At 41.1% G+C, this 14,036-nt stretch overlaps 1 long non-coding RNA gene across 1 annotated transcript; it reads right to left on the bottom strand.

Moving 5' to 3' along the window:
* Nucleotides 1-220: 220 nt before the first annotated feature.
* On the bottom strand, nucleotides 221-10,479 carry LOC128322744 (uncharacterized). Its single transcript, XR_008305949.1, has 3 exons — nucleotides 10,356-10,479; nucleotides 3,560-3,759; nucleotides 221-346 (listed from the first exon to the last, which is right to left on the bottom strand). It is a non-coding gene; the product is annotated as an uncharacterized LOC128322744 (long non-coding RNA).
* Between the last annotated feature and the right edge of the window lie 3,557 nt (nucleotides 10,480-14,036).

Genomic DNA, 14,036 nt, shown 5'->3' with positions numbered 1-14,036 from the left:
CATTGTCAATATGATACAGTTTTGGACTGGAACCAATACAACACTTTGCTCAGTGCACTGCCCTCTAATGAGCACAACCAACCAGTCCCATATTGTGGTCTTGACAATCTCCCTGTTTATGCAGCCCAGGTAGGTCACAAACCAGATTTATTGAGCCCTTGGTGGATTCATGGTCTCTGCTTGGCTCAATGGATGAAAATATTTCCAAATGTTACTTAAGAAAGAATACAGGTGTGTCGTTTTTGGTGCTGCTGCTCTTCCTTGTCTGCGTTCCAGGAACTTCTTGCATGTGCATCTCAGCAGTGAAAAGTATATGCTTCTTAAACAGGTGTTATAAGATCAGCATCTTTGGGAAAAGGGTGATAGAAGCAGATCTATAAGATGGGATGGAGTGATGAAGACATGGAGCACTACAGAATCATGGGCAGAATGCAATCCCAACAGGGTTGGGTATGCTTGTGCCCTATTAATGGGACACATCCTTGACTGTGTGGTTAAGGACTATTGATTTAGGTTACTAATGTAAGATCAGTACACCCTAAGCAAGTGCTCAGCTACAAGCTACACACAAGTGGAAGTGGGAAAATAAAAATCCTGCAAGATAAACGTGATGAAGGAAATCAATCTGCACAATGCTGAATTTATTTTCAGAAATCGTCCTTCAAGAATGCTGATGAAGAATATTCTCCAGATATTTTCTAGCTGCTTGAATATTAGTCTCCAGATTCCAGTGCACATGTTTGACACCAAATGATATTTGGCTTCTATATCTTAGATTATCTGATAGTGGATATGCAACAATATTTGAGGATTGCATATCAAATTTGCATATCAAATCTCAGTATTTGATAGTATATCAAACTGAGTTTTAAATGTTCTCCCTTCAGAGTCCTTATCATTGACTTTCCTGCTGAAGATTCTTTCCACTTCTGCTGTGAAAACCTGACACATTGCATAGATTCTGGCATGTTCTAAGGTGCAGATTCAGTTCTTGGGCACCTTGGGCCCCACCATTCCTCACTGAGAAAAGTATATTCCAGCATTCTCAGATGGCTGCTTGTGGCAGAAGACAATCAATAGTCTTGAGGAAACGGTCTTTCACAAAGCCTTATCCCCAGTGATGTAATTGCAAATTCAGAAGTGCAGGCGTTCTCCAACCCAACAGCCAGAGAAGCCAAGAAGTACCAGTGTTCTTCCATCCTTGTGCATCCCCCCTCCACTACACCCCTGCTTATCCCCATTATTAATGATTTGACTGAGGAATTCCTGATAAGCTTCCAAAGAAAGCAGGGTCTCCCCCCACCCCACCCCGCAAAAGCCAGTTTGGAAACAATTGGTACTTCATCTTTAATAACTGGTGGCTAATATTCAATATTCATTTTGTTTAGTGTTGGATAGTTAAAACATGTAATGGTATATTTTCTCTTATATTAACTGATATGTAACATACAATGGTACTGTGATTAGTAATTGGTAGTTGACTACTGATGATACTTGATATTTGAAGCTTAATTGTTAAATCTTTGATGACTGGTCAATGACCGCAATAAAGAATCTGATCTGAAGCTTGTCAAAGTTGAGACCTCAACAAATCTAAAGCATTCAAATTCTGAAGGAAAATTTTCACCTTTAAAGTGAGCATTTCAAAGTTAAAATTTCTTAGTCACAATAAATGGTGAAATTGGAAAGTTCTCCAAATTTAGAATATTTAGAAATATTAATTTGGCTTGAGAGATTTACTTCAAGAATCAAAGGAGTTAAAACCAACAAAATGGACACACCCCGCCCCCCAGACTAGTGCTGTATTATAAGCTATAGTATAATACTGTATAATGTAATACTATAATATAATACTGTATTATAGTTGAAAAGTAAAGAAAAAAAGGACTGTGGAATGGATACTATAAGTTATCACTTGCTTGTTTAGCATCAGGAGGTGAAAAGAATAATAATGAATCACAATACAAGTTTACAAATGCTCAGGTTATCACACTGAGACAAAACTGTTTCTACTGTTAATAAAGGATCCAAGCCAAGGGTTGCTTTTCTTGAGCAAACATGATGAATGCGATTTTGTTTGGGGTTTAAAAAAAAAAATCTTAATTGTCATGAGCCAGACATATATAATTATATTATTTGTCTGATGCAAGTGAACAAGAATAAATTAAAAGTGGACATGTTGCAACAGGACTGTTGACATTATATACTAAGTCTGCTTATTGTCATAAGACACTCTTAACCTTTAAGCCAAAATCTTTCAAAACTATTAGTGTTAAATCTCACAGCTGTTGTCAAATTTCTCCAGTTCCCTGGTTTATGCATTGGACTTTATTTGAAATGTTTGGTGTATTTGTGTATATAACTTTCTGCAAACTGCCCTTTGAAAGCTCCAGGGATTTAACATGAAGGCTGAGCCAGATCAAAGGGAACAAAAGTTAACAAATTAAGAGAGAAATGTTCCAAAATGAATGTTTAAGCCATTTAAATGTTTAGTGGTATTTGCATTGGATAGTTTTTCCATGTATAAAACTAGATGCATTGTTTAAATAAATGAGGCTAAGGGAAAGTTTATGAAAGCATTAACAAAGTCTGGTCTGTATCCTGCAAACACTTATGAGCATGCTGATTGCAAGTTAAAGGGCCTAACAAAATGGTGTGGCAGTCTTGCATCTACCCCAATGTCACATTCAGACATAATGGCAAACTGCGGATCCAACACACCCACAATTTGCCTCCATTAACCCCGCCATACTCCCAAATGATCTCGCTCTGCAGGCTGGGAGACTGCAAGGGGGAAGGCACTGGCTCCGTGGGCTTCCTCCTTCGTATGCAGGAAAGCCGTGTCAGCCAATTGAGTTGGAGGGATGGAGGAGCTTCTTATCCTTAACTCTAGTTTGTGCAGCTTGCACCAACTGGAGGTGCTGGCAGCAGAATCCATACGACACAATGCCACCTTTAAACCTGAGGTTTCAGTGGTAAAACTCAAAGCCAACCAAAAGTTTTAATTCAGGTTTGGGGGCAAAAACCAACCCGTGGTTTGGTGACGAAACCACGAGTTCACACATTCGGATGATTACAATCTTGAACCTCTGGCATGGTTGCCCCCGGTTTGGCGTTATGTCCAAAGGCAGCCCCCGTGTCTCCTTTGTAACTAGGATTACCCATGGCTTGCATCAGACAGGCTCAGAAATAAGCCACTTTTCCAAAAGCCTAGGCAGACCTCGGCATTTTACTGAACCAGCATGAATTCAGCTCCCTTCCACCCCCACCCCCACATAGTGGTAACATCTAATAAAGTGAACCCATGCTGTGACATCTTGTTTTAGCTGTCTCTCATAACGCTCAAAGTCAAGGTCACCCAGTGACATTGACTGACCATAGATACACGACATGGAAAATAAAAGTCCTTTCACAATTAACTTACAGATGTCAGTGTCAAAAGGTATGCTGATTAGCTTAGTGTTTGGTTTTTTAATTAAAGAGATTAGACAAGTACAGATCTAGCAATGGTATTAGCCATGATAACTGCAAAGGAATTCCATGTTCAAAGACAGTGTACCTGAGCAGAATATATGAATTTCGGCACTAGCTTGCAGATACCCTTTTCCTTCAGATGCGACTGCAGTCACTACAAAACACTGATCCAGCAAGTCCTCTTTTATAGCCATTGGGATGAGCAGAATTTGCCTTTCTCAGCTTGCTGGGAAATAACTAGTGGCATCACTTTCCTGTCATAATGCAATTGTTTCCTGCAAACTCCTAATAGACAGAGATAGAAATAGAGATTAGAGAGATGGAGTGAAGATGCAGCTCTTTGGGCCAGAACATTTTAGATTAGTTTTGTGGTTGGTTGATTTTAAGATGTCTTAATACATAATCAAATAAAACAGGGATGTATACAGATACCAAGTGACTGTAAAGCATCTTAACTCCTACAGATACTCCCCCCCCCTTAGTTGATTGTTAGATAAATAAGCAATCATAAGATAAATCAAGGTAAATTATTGTATATTTTTGGACTTGATTCGATATTGCTGTATATAAGGTTCCAGGGCAGGGCCTGAAGGTACAGGATAGTAGTAGTAGTAGTAGAAGTAGTAAATTGTAGTAGTATTAGTAATGGCATTAGTAATAGTAATAATGTTAGAATCACCTTGCTGAAGCTAAGCAGGTCCAAGTCTGGTCAGTGCCAGGATGAGTGAATGTCTAGGAACTGCATGTATGTCATCTTGAGTTCCAAGATGGAAGAAAGGTGGGATATTAATGTAATTAAAAATATCTATAGCTATTCTTGATTTTCACATTTGCTGGGTACTTTTCTCTTTGAAGAATGATATATAGTTATTCGATATTGGATACCCTATCTATCTAATTTGTAGACCACCCCAAACTTCCATCTCTGGACAGTTTATGACAACAGATAACGAATTATGATAAAAATGGAAACCTTAAAACCATTTAAAACCACAAGCAAGTTATAAAGCTTGGGTGCAAAAACGAGTCTTCAAGGACTTTTAAAAGTTGCCAGAGATGGGGAGGTTCCATTCCAGAGTCCCGGGGCAGCGGCAGGGAAGGCCCATCCCTGAGTAGCCATCAGATGAGCTGGTAGAACTGCAGATAAACCTTTCTGGATGATCTCAATGGGCAGCAGGGCTCATGATGAAGAAGACGTTCTCTTAAATACTCAGGACCTGTCTTTCCCCAAACTCCCTGCATCCTCTAGCAGAGGAGAGGCAACATCACTACTGAGTCATCACTGTTGTGAAGAGTCTCCAATTTGGAATAATAATGGGAATAATGTGAGGCTTACCGCTACAGCGATGATGCAGTCCTTAGTAATGATGAAGACTCTTCTCCACTAGCAGTGTGCAGGGAGTTTGGGGAAGGACAGAATAAGCACATGCACCCCACTCTTGGACCAATGGGATGCTGTCCTGTATGTAAGCCACTCAGGTCATAAATATACTTTCAGGGTCTAGTGCCATGGACCCTTGTACCCTGATAAATCACTCCTCAGTCTTTTTCTCACTACCCCTCCCTACTATGCCTTAGTAGAAACTGGTTTAGACATGATGATATTTAGAGCAAATATCAAAATAGGTCCGTTCCTATATTTCTTTACATTTGTGAGTCTCTAGTCTAGACTATCTCAGAATCACATTTCCAAGCTTTTCTCCATGACCAGGAGGCCATTTTACTAAAGTGAAATGTGAGACTGTTCCTCATATTATCATGAGCCAAGCAGTCTTGAGTCTTTTTATAAGAGCTTTGTGATAACAGCATGAGTCATGGTACAGTCACATGACTTGGCATCACAAGAGTTTCTTGTCTGGAAAAAGGACCCAAGTCTAGTGACAGAGACTGAGATAATTATGCCTGATCACTTTTGTGTCGATACATTAAAGACATCCTTAGGATCATAAGACATCAATGTTCTATAGAATGTCAATAAAACTGAAGGGATGGCACCTCAATACTAATCAATTTTCATCAGAGATCTTAGAATGCAGTAAAAAAGAAGCCCTAGGAGGGAAATGGAAAAAGACCATGCCCAACATCTAAGATGGATCAGCTGCCACAATATTAAAAATATTGTGTGTCCATTCATGGGACAACGTCTGATGAGTGCCACTATTTCAGATGGCTTTCAGAAAGGCTTAGACAAATTTAGGAAGCGTAAATTTATCAGTGGTGATTAGCCATAATGGCTGAATAAACTGGACTTCTATATTCAGAGGCAGTATATCTCTGAGAAGCTACTGCTGGACACAAGCAATGGTTTGTTACTGCAGTAAAAAGGGATAACTTTCTGTCCAGCAGGATATCATCAGGAAGAGACATCCTTGACTATGGGCACATCATCATATAAACCACATGGGAAAGCCAGATCTGTCTCAGCTTTGCTACTAATACAGTTATCATTTTCATGCCTTGCTTGTGAGTTCCCAGGGGCATCTGGTTGGCCATTGCAAGAAGAAAGAAAACTGGACTAGATGGACGTTGGTCTGATCTAGATAAGTAATTCTTATGTTATTTTAAAAATAATATACAATTTTATGTATATCCTCATCTGACATCGGGCATCCAGTGTCCTTTCATTCAGAGTGCTGAACAGGTCCATATAGCTTAGCTTCAGTAATTAATGCTAGAGCATCTAGTGTTTCAGACAATTCACTGGATACCTTGATTCTTATAGAAGTATATTCTGACACATAAAGTTATATTCACTATGATACTTTCTTTCTTGCAGGTACTTCTGCAGCACAACTTCCATTGGAAACAATAGAAGTAGCATGAGGCAAGTGCCTCTGCACTGTTTTAGGTAATAGCTCAACTTTCCACATTCACACACTAGGGGTGTGCACAAAACTGGTTTGATCGGTTTGGTTCGAGTCTGGATCGGACTTCAATTGGACCAGGCATGTTCAGTTTTGTGCACCCCAGTTCGGCTTGTGTTCGAGCCAGTCCAGGGTTTGAAAGGGTTTTTTTTAAAAAAAATTATAATTCAGACACTGGGCCTGAAGTTATTTTGCTGCCTCCAGAGAGAGCTGCTGCGGCTGTGTGTGTGTGTGTGTGTGTGTGTGTGTGTGTGTGTGTGTGGTTCCGCCAGCCTGGGCATGCAAATAGCCCATGCACATGTGCGGCAGCCTTCAAAATGGCCACCACGAGCTGGGAAAGCCCCCAAAATGGGCTGAACTGGGGCAGAAAAGACTGGGGAGAGGCCAGCAGGGGAAGGGGTAAGTTTCAGAGACCCCGCACAGCCATGACAGCACACCCTGGAGATGGCAAAATTACCTCGGGTCCAGCAGTGAGTTATAATTTTTTTAAAAAAACTTTTCAAAACCTGGACTGGCTCTGAGCTGGGAGTTCGGTACAACGTTGAGCAAAACTGGGTCCAGTCCAGCTTGAGGGTGAACCCTTGCGCCAGCCTGGTTTGATGGTGAACTGGCTCAACCTCAAGCCAGTTCGCACATCCCTATCGCACACCTTGCGTTCATATTGCTCAGCAGCTCCTGAGGGTGCCTAACATTGGTGTTCTGCAGTGCAGAATGTCAGCCAGTATATTTGATCTTCCACATTAGTATATCTGATTTGTTTCATTTTTCTTTTTCTTGATTGGCTTGGAAGCTTTATTTTTTGTTGAACAACAAAAAATTTCAACCATTTGCTTCATTTTATGCTCAATTGGGGTGGCTTCCATTTTGAATTATTTCTGAATTTTGCCCCATTGATTTTAAAGGCAAATTTTAATTTATTTTAATGTTATTATTTCTTTCCATAAATTGGATGGAATTTGCAGAAATGAAAGCACTACCTGAGCAGGCAAAACTTCAACTTGCCAAATTCCATTCAAGTAGGTATTGGGGTTTTAATTCTAGGTCCAATTAAAGTTTGATCATTTTAAAAGATTTCTGCTGGTCCTGCTTTTTGTGGCCAATTTGCTTGAAAATCAGAGGGACTGTACGGGTGCCTCTAGGTAATAGCCTTGCAGAATTTCAGGAAGATAGGTGCAGGGGTTCAGAAGTCCATGAAAATGGCACTGAGCATACAATTTTTTTCCTACCTAATTTGTGCCAAAATTACAGAAAATGCAGGGCTGTTCCTAGGAAAGCATTTCTTGTGCAAAATTTCCATGCAAATTTTCAGAAAGATAGTTACAGGAATTCCTGCGCATAGGTACTCAAAATAAGTCATGTTGAGTTCAAGTGTGCGCAAGTTAACAAACTAACTCCCAATCCTATGCACCTTTATTTGGAATTAGGTTTTACTGAGTGAGTGAATCTTAATCCTAAATAAGTGTGCATAGGTTTGTTACTCCCAAGTAAGTCTGCAAAATCTAAATCTCACATTTAGAGTAAGGTTGCACACTTATTTGGGAGATAACACTATTTAACACAGGTTTTGAATAAACACATATAGGATCTAACTGTAAATTCTAAATAAAGCATGTGTTTTATCCCATTCCCATGTAATTTGCCTAGAGTTTTAAATCTATATTTTCAGAGTCTTAATAAAAACATCCATGTGCTCTTTTCTTCCCCTTAAAGGATGATTTCCCCCCACAAATATGCGAGTTGAAAGAATATATAGAAGGTGATTCAAGATTCACAAATATTATGGCTTGATTATATCAGTCTAGTCTGCCAGGTGGATTAAGATCATTTACTAATCTTTGTCTCCTCTTTATTGATTTGTTATACAGCTGTTCTTCCTAATAGATATGTTGCTCATACTTGAAGCCAAAACCAGTGAAAATAATTGTAGTTTATGACCCAGCAGACATGCCTTCCAGTGGTTTTGCTAGCCTTAAGAATTGGCATTGCTTGTTGTGGTCTCACAAAGCTCATTTTTCAGATGAGCTCAAATAGGGAGTCATGCTACTTCTGACTGGAACTGTGTTATGCAGATGAAGAAATTATAGACATGAAGCCCTTTAAAAATACAGATGGATGAATTAGATGCCAGTGTTGGCTCTCCCTCAGTTTGTGTATACATGTGAGTGTGCATGGGTGTGTGCGTGTGTGTGTGTGTGTGAAAGGGAGGGAGAGAGGGAGATCCGAAAAACAATAAAGAGGGAGAGCCGAAAAACAATGCTGCATTCACAAAGGTACTGGATCTTAGCAAAATGTAAGGTAAAGGTAAAGTTGTGCCGTCGGGTCGGTGTTGACTCCTTGCAGCAACAGAGCCCTGTGGTTGTCTTTGGTAGAATACAGGAGGGGTTTACCATTGCCTCCTCCCGTGCAGTATGAGATGATGCCTTTCCGCATCTTCCTATATCACTATATAGGTGTTTTCCGCATCTTCCTATATCACTATATAGGTGTTTTCCATAGTCTGGGAAACATACCAGCAGGGATTCAAACCAGCAACCTTTTTGCTCCCTAGGCAAATTACTTCCCCGCTGTGCCATTATTAGACAGTTACAAAAACGTATGTGTGGCTAAATGACTGATAAAACAGAGATGGACTTAACATTATTTGCCCTATGTTTCTGCTTCTACCTTTGTCCACTGACTGAACATTCTGCATGTGGCATCAAGGATTTTTATATTCTATAAGGTATATTATATTAAAACCATATGTAGCTGTGGTAGTCCATTAGAAAACAAAATTAAATGCCACATTGTGATGCTCTGACACCAGCCAAAACCACACAATGCTGTGAGCAGCAAGCTTCCGTTCTTTTAAAATCTTCATCAGTCTGGATGTTAAACAAAGCAAAAGCTAGTATCGATGAGTGGGGATGGAACTGTGTAACTTTTAGATTTTCTCAAAATAGGGGAGCAGCCATTATAATTCCTTAGCCCCGGAAGCTCAGGATGCATCCTGAAATCAGTGTCGTGAACTTAGTGAGGCTAATCAACTGAAATTTGATAGGTAATTTTAATTCAGCTCTGTCTCAGAAATAATTGGCATCGGTTTGATGAAAAGCAATTAAAGGAGATTTGCTGATGGCCTTTTCAAGGCATTGTGAATTGGCTAGTAACTATTTCAATCACAGGACCATAGAGAGATGCTACTACCAAAAAAAGGATGCATTGATCCTTCTAAGTATCATTCTTACCTTTGTGGAGGAGGCATTCTTCTGCATGTGTGCATCAGTAAAACATTGCACAAAGGGAATCTTGATGCAAGATAAGGGTTAATGTCTGAGAGTCACATAGGTGGACACCTGCCAATCCCCACACCCTGGCAATGAGTGACCGTTGACTTCTGCAGCTCTGCTGCAGCAGCTTTTCCTTACTCTTTCCATACCCTCTCTGACAAGAGAAGCAATGACAGGATAGAAAAGGGGAGCAGCTTCTCTTCATCTCATCCTCTCTCTCAGAGCAGCAGTGCAGATTGCCCCCAGAAAGAGAAGGCAAGTGAATGGGCAACAGCATCAGAGGTGCTGGTTGATGCAGAGGTATCCCACTCAAGGCAGGGCACCCACTAAGGGTGTCCTCAAAACCTGGAACCAGCACTGACACAACTGTCTGTACAGTTATCTCAAGTCTGCTCTTTTTCAGTGTTCAATGTACATCATTAATGTTTGGGGGAAGACATGAATGAACAGAAGGAAGTGCAGGAGCTAGCACATCACAGATGCCACACCAGCACAGAGCTAGCATGTTGCCACTGATGCACTTTGTGGGCCAGACTCCACAATCATCAGTTTACTGGGGATCTCTAAATGTCCATGGCACACACGCTTCTCTAGAATGTGTCATGTGAACTCAGGAATTTCCCCCCATCTCTGCTTGGCACTGTACTGTACCAACCTTACATTAACCCAAGATTGGTAATCTGAGATATGAACTCAGCTTGTCAGTTTTGGTTTAATGCTGGTGTCCAGCACTACTGGCCATCCTTACCTCCAGGAGTGAGGCTGTGGGGCGTGCTGAGGAGGAGAGGACAGACGGTGATGTGGGACAGGAGGCAAATGGCCCACCAACGGGTGGGAACTCAGCCCCGATGACCCACTACAGCTTGTGGCGGACAGAAGCCTCAACTGCAGAGCCAAGGAGGGGTGGACGGAACCCTGAGAGGGCCAACAAAGAGAATGACATCGACAGTACACTTCTTGAGGGGAGGGAGCCAGAGCGGGAGGGAGGAAGTGAGGGAAAGACCTGGGCAGCAGCTGAAGGGATGGGGAAATGCAGCAAATAAAGGAGGGTGTTGGCCCTGTAATTGGGGGTGGGCTTTGCATAGCCTGCAGGGAAGCATATAAGGGGTTGGTCAGTGATGAGAAGGGGGCTGGAGGTGAGTGTCGGGAACCTATAGAAAAAGTCCAACACAGAGAGCACACAGCCTGGGCCGGAGGAGGAACAGAGTGCCGCTGAACTCCCTCCCTGTTCCCTCTCCGAGACTGGACCCAGTGAGCTTGCCAGGCTGAGTTAGGAAGGCAAAGGGCGGACAGTTGGTTTAGGCAGTACTTATCTGAGATCGGGGGAGAAAGTCTGAGCTCATATGACTCCTGGTCAACTAACACTGGAATGATTGTGAGAACCATTTCTGTACAAAATTTAGAAATTAAAAAATCCCAGAAGAAGGGAGGATAGGAATGTATTAATTCCAATTTGGAAATAAGGCCAGGTAATTTGGATCTCCAAAACCCAAAGAGTACAGGGAAAACTTAGGAAAATAGGACCATAGGAAGTTGCCATATACTGAGTCAGACCATTGGTCTATCTAGCTCAGTTTTGTCTTCACAGACTGACAGTGGCTTCTCCAAGGTTTCAGGCAGGAATCTTTCTCAGCCCTATCTTGGAGAAGTCAGGGAGGGAACTTGAAACCTTCTGCTCTTCCCAGAGCAGCTCCTGAGAGGAATATCTTACAGTGCTCACATGTGGTCTCCCATTCAAATGCAACCATTAGCATTCCCTGTTAACTTGGCAAAGAGGCACCTTTTAACGTGGTGATTCTCTTTATTTAGCAGGGGGAGAGTAACTGGCCCTATCCAGCCCCAGCACAGTACCTCTAGTGACCGTTGCTGGTGTCTATCTTATGTTTCTTTTAGTATGTGAGCCCTTGGGGACAGGGATCCATCTTATTTATTTGTTATTTCTCTCTGTAAACTGCCCTGAGCCATTTTTGGAAGGGCGGTATAGAAATCGAATTAATAATAATAATAATAATAATAATAACAACAACAACAATCAGGGTGGGCCCTGCTTAGCTAATGGGAGAAGTCATGCTTGCTACCACAAGACCAGCTCTTCTCTCCAAACTTCAGAAGCATGCTCTTCAACTTCAGAAGCATCTCTAGCCTTAATGGCTTACATAAAGTTTGGCTGGTGTCCTAGTCAGAGCATGTGATATATACAAACTACTCTTGACTTGCCAGTTCAAGGGATTGGGATGGAGACCCAGTAGAGACATTTTGAAGCATTTATTTATTCAGATAATTTACAAAAGCTTCACTGGACTAACCCCAAGGAAAGATTCATTGTTCTTTTCTTTAGGAATAATACCCACAAGGCGTGTTGGTTGGTTTGCAAGTCAGTAAACGGACCATATAGCCCAACTGTGAGGATACAACATTGAAAAAACATTTAGGGATGTGCTCGAAACATGATTTGACATCCAGATCACACCCCAATCCCTTTAAAATCAAGGGCTTACACAGTCTCTTAAACATGGAGGAAAGCTTGTCCATACCTGCTCCTCCTCAGCCACTTCCGTAATCATGGCACACTCCCCAACAAGGATTGCATGCCAGCGGGGCATCTCCCAACTGCCCCTGTGCAACAGTGGCATGCACATGGCCTCTGTGCATGTGCGATAGCTATTTGCATAGTCAGCAACCCTGCTGACCATGCTGACCACACAAATGGCCCCCATGCATGTGTGGAGGCCATGTGCATGCCGGCATCATGCAGGGGCAGCTGGGAGATGCCCAGCCAGCATGCAATCTTAGCTGGAGGGAATGTCCCGATTACAGAAGTGGCAGTGAGCAGAGGAGGAGCAGGTATGGACCTGCTCTCCTCCGTGTTAAAGGGTCTGTGTAAGCCCTTGGTTTTAAAGGGGTTGTGCTGCAATTGGGATGCTGAATTGCATTTTGAGCACATCCCTAAAAACATTGTGAATAGAAAGGAAGAGTCTTGAGTTTGATGGTAATAAAACTGGTTTCACTTCCATTTGCTGCAATTCTCTCACCAGCGTGCACACAATAGGCCCATTTGTGAGACGCAAGGCCAGGGAGCCCAAAATGCAGATTTCATTAGGAGATAAGACGCTTGTTTACCTAAGGAGAGAAACAGGAAGATATATTGCAGAAAACATATGGTTGCTATTTAATGTATGCTTTATCATTTTTCATTCTGACATTAAAGCTGCTACGCTAGTGGGGGGAGAGCACTGTACATTGTACAATGTAATACAAAATGAGGGCTACTTCTCCTTGCCAGAGGAAACGTGATTCAGAAACAATTTGGGGGCAATTGTAAGGTGATATGGCACAGAAAACCAGAAGCTATTGTAACCTTAAAGATCATTTCTGGACAGTATAATACTTGCTACAAAATGACTTTGTGAAAACATGAAAACATGACTTTCCAGGCCTTGAGAGTTCAAAATCTTGAAAATAAAGGGCACAACATTGTTTCTGAAAAGCAACATGATTTCCTCTTTCCCTGCTAGCATTTATTGTTAAAAATTAATGTTTGCAAAATAGGAGAGAAATTAATGCCCCATTACACCCAGGAAACAATGGTGATATATAGTGCAAAATCTGAGCCTTAATGCATAGGTCAACTAGTTAAAATTGGCTTTTAAATATAAAAAATGAAAATGGTTGTTACTCTTCAATGGCTTGCAAATTTACAAAAAACAAAGCAAACAAATTGTGACTTCTTGTCCCTGTTGACTTTGTGCAAACAGCATTCTCCACTGTTTAAAACAAACAACTGACAAATGTTTCTTTGGAAAAATATTATCTGTATAATTACTAAGGCTTTTGTTTACCAGACCACTTATCCTGAACTAAGAACCCTTTAACTTACTTTAACTTTAGATTTGTTTACACAATTGTGGGTTTGGTTTGACACCGGAGCTAGTTAAAAACAAAGGAAAGAGGCCCTGAATATTCAAAGGCTCTTTCCTTACTTCTGTTTCACCCTGGGATAAGTACCTTTTTAAGGAAATCCATGGTTGGAAAGTAACTTTAGGTAAGAAATTTGAGGGAGGGCAGTTCACAATTCTCGGCAAAAGTACAGTGACCAAAACCTGACTGCAATTTATGAACAAAGCTACACTCCCTTGGGATTCTCTTCACTAACCCAAGTGTGTCACAGATATGGAAATATGCCTAGATTTTATATAAATCTGTAGCATCTGGAATATAAAAATGTCAATTATACATATGACATCTACATTTAGTATAAGGTTGTATGCTTCAGACTAAGCTAGTCTTTGTTCTGGAATGTAAATCAAAAACAATTATCCCCCATTGTTATTGAGTGCTCCTTGTCACAACAATAATAGGATATATATTTTAATAATATCAATAGATTATAATAAGGCACATCTGACATGAGTTTAAGCACTTTTAACTC

The sequence above is a fragment of the Hemicordylus capensis genome, chromosome 1 (assembly GCF_027244095.1).
Source record: "Hemicordylus capensis ecotype Gifberg chromosome 1, rHemCap1.1.pri, whole genome shotgun sequence".
Taxonomy (NCBI): Eukaryota; Metazoa; Chordata; class Lepidosauria; order Squamata; family Cordylidae; genus Hemicordylus; species Hemicordylus capensis.
This window is presented reverse-complemented; position numbering and strand designations above follow the sequence as displayed.